Raw genomic sequence first — 7,919 nt, forward strand, 5'->3', positions numbered from 1 at the left:
CATTCGAGACGCTGAAAGAGGTAGTCACTCCACAGCCAGTCTTGATGGTGTATCGCGCGGAGTTGCCCGTACAGCTTACGACAGGTGCGAGCGGCACGGGCTGGGGCGCAGTATTGGAACAAGAGGGGCACCCGATAGAGTTTGCTTCGGGAAGATGGAGCGACACGGAAAGAAGATATTCCACAACGAAGCGAGAGCTGAAGGCGATCCTGATGGCGGTAAAAAAGTTCCACTATTTCCTGGCAGGAGCGCATTTCACCATAATGACAGACCACCAGGCAATCGAAAGGTTTGAAGGCGAACTCAGACGACGAACTTTACCGATGGGCACGGAAACTGGACTCGTACTCCTTTACTATAATTCATGAAAGTGGGGCGAGCATTCCTCATGCGGACGCCTTGAGCCGACGGACGGTCGAGAATCCCCTGAGGAGGCTCCGAATAGCGGAAGAGTTCGAGGTAGAAACCTTGCGGGACCCTGTGCTGAACTACGTGGTTCGAAGTCTGAAGGGCATGAGCAACGTCGAGAGACCGCAGGAGGCAGAATACAGTGTGGGGCAAATTTTCGCCGTGATTATGATTTTACCGTAATCATACGCTTGCGTATGATTATGACCGTAATCATAATCACACGTGTGATTTTGATTATAATCATAGTCATAATCACAGAAATCACCGTAATCACACGCATTCGTATGATTACATTCATAATCATACGTGTGATTATGATTATAATCACAGACATGCGTATGATTATGGCCGTAATCACACGAGTGCGTATGATTATAATCATAATCACACGTATGATTATGATTATAATCACAGACATGCGTATGATTATGGCCGTAATCACACGAGTGCGTATGATTATAATCATAATCACACGTTTTATTATGATTATAATCCCAGACATGCGTATGATTTCGGCCGTAATCACACGAGTGCGTATGACTGTAATCATAATCACACGTATGATTATGATTATAATCATACGAAAGCGTGTGATTACGGTGATTTCTGTGATTATGACTATGATTATAATCAAAATCACACGTGTGATTGTGATTACGGTCATAATCATACTCAAGCGTATGATTAAGGTCATAATCATACGCATGCGTATGATTACGGTAAAATCATAATCATAATCACGGCGAAAATTTGCCCCACACTGGCAGAATATATGGAGGAGCTTGCGTACTATGATCGACTCCTGGCGAACGACGCGTTGAATTTGGACAGAGGTAAACTGATGGTACGAGTTGACGAGTCAGTTAGGGTAGTCGTTCCGAAGGGCGCGCGTTTCCAGGTTTTCGCTTCGGCACATTCTCACCCGATGGCGGGACATCTGGGGTACCCTCGCCCGGGTGAATGATGCATACACCTGGTATCGATCCGCTACACAGATTGCAGAGATGGTGAAGAACTGCTTGGTTTGTGCGAAGAGCAACACGAAGAGAGTTGGGCTCGCAGCTTCGAAGAGAACAGTTCCGATTGAGGGAATACCCCTCAGTCAATGGGCCATGGATGTTTTGGGGCCGTTACCAATGTCAAGTGACGGGAATCAATATATCTTGGTCGTAACGAATCTGTTCACAAAGTGGGTGGAGGTATTTGCGATGCCTGATCAAAAAGCCCACACGATCGCGGATTGTCTGATTACTGTCGTCAACAGATATTCGATTCCGGCAAGTGTTTTGTCGGACAACGGATCGAATTTCAAGAGTGCAGTCGTCAAAAAATTGTTCGAATCACTCCAAATAAGGCCGATATACACCACCCCGTATCATCCCAGACAGATGGGCAGTGCGAAAGATTCAACGCAACCTTAATCCAGACGCTGAGAAAAGTAATCGAGGAAAAACCGCAGGAATGGGACCGAAAACTCCAGTTCGTCGCGTTCAGCTATCGAACGTCAAAACACTCCGTGACAGGATATTCCCCTTACCAACTGGTTTTCGGCAGGAAACCTCGAGAGCCGGTACACACACTTACAGAGCCAGATCTGAGGAATGCTCCGGTTCGGTACCTGGAAAACTTCAAAGAGGCGGAGGAATGGAGACGGATTGCAATGGAACGTATAAACGCAGAGAAGGACTCCCGAGTGTGGCTCAACGATCATCCGGAATACCGAAAAGGTGACATGGTGATGAAGAATCATAAACGTTCGTCAAAATTTTCCCCGGTCTTCAGAGGGCCTTTTAGAGTTTGTAAACAGGAAGATCCAAACTATGTCATAGATGTAGATGGGAAACCGAAAAAGATACATGCGGAGAATTTAAAATTGTTCTTAAGAAGCGGGAAGGATAATCGATTGGAATCGTGTACGATAGAGGAAGAAAAACTAGAGGTTCCGCGCGCCCAAGAAGCAGGAGAAACGGAAACAGACGCAGTTGCGGACGAGACCGGAGTACAGGATCAACCGCGAGACGCACAATGCACCAGATCCGGTCGTGAGATACGGAGACCGGATAGGTACTCCTAGACTTCATTAAGAGGAGGAGGATGTTAGAACAGAGAAGAATACTCATAGCTAGATCAAAATTAGAATGATCGCGCGGCGGAACGATCGAGAAAGAAGGAACGAGAAGAGAGGGGGAAAAACGTTGTCTCTGTAACAAGCCGGTCGGGGATGACCACGTTATCTACGAGTCCTACAATAAAACCGTAACTGAGTGAACTCGGTGTGATTACTGCAAGACTAACATAGGCCTATTTACCGCACGCGGCATCTTTCCGCGGGTACACGATTCACAGACTATGAAGTCATTCTCTATCTCATGTCCTTCTCGCTGCAGCATCTTTTGACGTGAAAACGTCTTCAGAATCATTCGAGTGACCAGTCGAATAAACTTCGTCCTTCATGCAACGGAATCTCGTGACACTCTGCGGCGCTCGAACTCCGGTGATAGGCGACACAGCTCGTACGGCAAGGTGTCGAGAGGTTGGAAATTTACGAGAGCTTTGTTTACTCAACTGTTGAGTGAAACCTCAATGGCTAGCTGGGTCTCCCGCACCGATTTCTGCATACCCCCGAAGAGCTCAGGAAACTCGTATGAATAGACAATTTAAAGAGCAAAGATGAAATGATTCGTGTCAGCGCCGTGTTTTTCGGGTCAATCAGTCCGCAATCCTCCGAGTATGCGTGCCTCCATTGATCGAAGTCTTCGAATCCTCCTTCAATGGGAAGGAGGATGAGGACTTAGGATAGAGGTCAGCCTCCAGGATGCTTTTTCTGCCCTTTCCCTTCGATGTCCGCACTATCGCTTACTTCTGATGCATTCGATCGACGAGCGGATAGGTTGGTGAAGTCAATGCGGAGATCGTCGTTGTTGTCGATTTTCAGACGATCGCTTACCGACTCGTTCAGATCAGATTCGTCAATTCCATGGGCTCCTCTCATTCATACTTGATACTTGACTCGAAGAAGGGAACGTCATAGGTAGCAGAGAGATCGCATTGATTTTGACCGTAGTGAAGAAGCGTATCGAGAATATCGCGAAGATGAATGATTATGACTAGCGCATGACTTTTGTCGAGGGCTCTGAAATTCCATGGGATTGCGAGACGATTCTCCATACGAATTCTATCGGAGTCGGTGAGTGCAGCGAATTCTCAGCCAAAATGGCGCGTTGAACGTTCCGCCCTAATCATAACAAAAAATCAGCTCGAAGCTTCTTTGACCGCTCTCATCGTATGGTGCTTCATCCAATTCTGCACTCATGAGGTCATGAGACAAAAGAGCCGGAGTATTCGACCATTTACTCCAGAGACTCAAGTGTGTCTCAGGCCGGGACTGCCTCCGATTGGTGGAGACAAAATCTGGAATGACTTCGCGAGTTTCATGAATCGAACTTCTTCAACGACGACAGCCATTCCTTCTCCTGAGACTACTACTAGCACACACACTACTACGACACACGAGCCCAACACTCTATCGAAGGGAAGAGACATTCTTCTCTTTCTGACAATCGCTCTCGGAATCATCTCCTCTCTGAGCATTCTTGCTCATCTCTATCCCATTCTCAGGAGGCGTCTCAACACGAGCTCAGACTACTCGCGAATGCCTATACCTGATGAAGTCTATGGAGAAACAACGCAAGAAACACCATAGTCTCTCACTCTTGAAACTTGGGCAGTGACCTGAAAGCACATTTATTTACTTTTTTCACAAAAACAAACTGGTCTTATCAAGCATCAAACAACGTGAAGCTCAGTGTTCCGAGAAAGGAAGGAAGCGGTAAACCCGCCTTTCATCTGGACATCTTTGCTTGAAACCAGCCTGCAGTGAATCACCTCGTAGAACCGGCATGTTTAGCGGAACAACTGAAATAATTCGAGTTGTAGGCGCGACTGAAAAAGACAGCACACATTTGCCCCGCGCGGGATCCGAGCACAACGTGAAATCAACAAAATCGACGCACTCGAATGCGGCCAGCGACAAAACGCTCACATCACCCCTCGGGAATTCTGACGATGATTCACTTTCTTCGAGACTTGCGGCTCCTCTCATCAGGCTTCCTAGCTCTATTATCTGACTCGCATTCAGCGGAAGCGATAACCTCTTGAAAAAAATGAACACTGCGTCGGTGGTCGAAGCGCTCTGACCCTGCTCTGCCATTGACAGACGAAGATGAACGCCTGCGGAAATCAAGATGCCGCATGAACTGAGAACCACCAGAATACAGAACGCTAACCTGAAAAAAGACTTCAACAGAACGAGCTGCCCGATTCCCACGAACAAACTCGTGGAACACTTGGCTACGATGTACGGAGCAGAGGACACCATACCAAGACGGGTGCCGACGTATGCGTGGGCTAGAAATGAAGAAGATCTCGATGAAGCAAACCGACTCGACACACCCTGGACAATCGCCGAGGTGGTGGAAGCAATACGAGAGCTACCCACCCGTAAGGCCGCGGGACCGGATCAGATCCTGAATGAGCATCTGAAACAATGTGGAGCGATAGTTCCCCACATCTCCGAACTCCTCAATGCATGTCTAGACCAAGGCAACGTTCCGATGAACTGGAGAAACTGTGAACTGGCGATCATTTCTAAAGGAAAGGGAAACCCGCTGGACGCTTCCTCCTGGCGAGGAATAGCTAAGAGGAACGTCCTGAGTAAACTTCTGTCCAGCCTGATCACCACAAGACTCACGAGATTCCTCGAGCACAGGAAGGTCATCCCAGATCAACAGTACGGTTTCAGAGCTGGGAGATCAACGCTCATGGCTTGCGAAATTCTGCTGGAAAAGATAGCAACCTCGGTCAAAAAAGGAAGGGCGCCGCTCTACGCAGTATTCGTAGACTATAAGTCGGCGTTCGACATGTCTTCAAGGAGCCTAATCCTTCAGAAACTGGCAAAAGCGGGAGTCACCAAAAAATTCCGAGCAGGTTCGGCTGGAAGCCGAACCAGGGGTTCACGTGGGACACGCGTCTGCGGTTGTGACGGAATGATATAAATCGTTTATTCAATCTTATTTTTCTAGAAATGTGTTCTGGTTAATGAGCTTATTCTAGAATAGTGAGTATTGCTCGGTGATGGCTGAAATAGGTGATATTTGTAAGAACAGATTTCCATCTCGGTTGCTGATCGGTCAACCGGATTTCGAGAAATACTCGAATCGTCTGCCCAAAGATCTCGAGGAAAGGAACGCATTCGACCTACAGCGGTCGCACGTACCAACAGATGAATAGCTAGAAACATATGTTCATGCGCATGCTCAGTGCCCGATTCGTCTGCTCGGCCGCGGATACATTCTACCTATGGCGATCGAACGAGTAAGCAGACGAACCGCTGGAAACAAGTTCTCTTGCTCACATGTCGACCGGAAGTTGGACAGCGTACCCTAGCGTATCGCACAGAAGTTAATTGACGAAGAATGGGAAGCTGTTATTATCATTAGGAGGCTGTTATTATCATTGGAGGCAGCATGTCTAATACCCAGCACCTCAATGTCAGTCTGGTGCATTTCGATCTGAGCAATGCATCCCGGTCAATGAAGTCGCTTCTTTTTTCAAATTTTGGCGCCTGTGGATTTCGGGACGTCACATCCGTAACACTTTTCGTGACGTTGTTTACTCAAGTGAGCCTAAAGACGTGTCCCACGTCAAAATGTTACACCTGATCTATACGATTCTTCAGACAGGTCACGTGACCATCGACGACGGAGTCGGCGTAACACCAACGTTTCCACAGACGACCGGCGTCGCACAAGGCGACAATTTAAGCCCGCTCCTGTTCTCAGTCCTGCTGAGCGACTTACCCAAAGCCATCAGCGAGGAACATGACATGGCGAAGACGATACTGTACGCTGATGACGCGGTTTTGTTCTCGAGATCACGGCTCCAGCTTCAAAAGTCGATGAAGACTCTGGAAACATTCTCGAAGGTAAACGGCCGCACAATAAATGCATCGAAAACGAAACTCATGAAATTCGGCCGCGGCGGCCTCGCCGCATCAGGAGACAGATTCATACTCTCAGACTCCCAGATCGAGAAGGTCAACTGTTTTTGTTGTCTCGGTCTGGAGATCCCCCGGGATGGAACGAACTCTGCTCGACACATCAAAGAAAGACTAAGTAAGATCGGCCAGACGATCATTCCGTTCAATTCCGAAACCACCAGAGCTTTCGCTAGCTACCGCCCTTGCCCTGTTCGACCTAAAGATCGTGCCCATCGCCACGTACGGTATTCAACTCATTTGGGATAAACTCAGCGCCTCACAACTGGAGGCCTTTGATAAATTGAAAGCCAGATATCTCAAATTAGCGCTGTGTCTGCATAGATCAGCGAGAAATAGACTGACCTATCAGCTCGCCGATGCACCGCTACTGACCGAAGAAATCAAGCTTAGATTCAATCTGCGTACAACCCCTGCCTTCAGCGAGCATATGGAAAACTGGAAGAGAAAATTGCTAGAGGTGAACCCAGAATTCTACAAATGCCCAGCAATGTACTCGGACACCTGGAAAGGACCTCACCACAGAAAGCGCCACCGCCTATCAAGAGGAGCCATTCATGGCTTTCACCACCTGTTTTGCGTAAGGACCGGCAGACACGAAACGGACAACAGATGCACATGTCGGCTTTGCGGTAATACTTGCCTTCAGTACCATGTAGATACTTGTGCAAATTCAAAAGATATCGCACTGTGATAGATACCTCATTTCATCCAAACACACCAAAATTCTGGTAAATAAAACGCTTTCAAAGGATTACAAGACAAGATTTGGATACCGGCGGAGGAGATTCAGGAAGAAATACGGAAGGAGATCGAGTGTACGCAAAGGGAATACGCGAGAAACTATGATCGGAAACGGAAACCTGATCGAGTTAGATACCAAGTCGGAGACATTTTATCAGTAGCGAGATTGCCGAAACTAACGGGACAGCCAACCAAATTGCAGCCTAAGTTTCGAGGTCCGTTGGAAATTACGGAAGTTCTACCAAAAGACTCCTATCGATTAGTCCAATTGGGAAAAGAGAATAGCTACACGTGTACCGCTCATTGTTCTCAGCTGCGATGGTATAAATTCCGAGGTCTCGAGGAGGAAGACTTTGTTCCATTGAATGACGATTCCTTTGAGCTTACAGGAAATAACGAAAAAGATCCGAGTACTTCAGAAAAAGAACTGCCAGTCTATGGAGGGGATGTGACGATGCATGCAGTATTGGAAGATCATGACATCGAGGAAATGTCGTCGATGTTGGAGGGATTCGGTCGAGATGAGCCAAAGAAAACAATGAAACCCGATCGCGCAAGCAATGTCGACTTGAATTCGGCGATACTCGAGTCGCCGCCGAGAGAGTCGGAAGAGGAAGAAAGTGTCGAGATGAGTGGGAAAAGGAACCCAGTGCGGGCGGCAAAATTCGAAGGCCGATAAGGAAAGTAAAATTAAAGGATAATTAATGTA

This window comes from Galendromus occidentalis, unplaced genomic scaffold (assembly GCF_000255335.2).
Source record: "Galendromus occidentalis unplaced genomic scaffold, Mocc_1.1 scf7180000077362, whole genome shotgun sequence".
Lineage (NCBI taxonomy): Eukaryota > Metazoa > Arthropoda > Arachnida > Mesostigmata > Phytoseiidae > Galendromus > Galendromus occidentalis.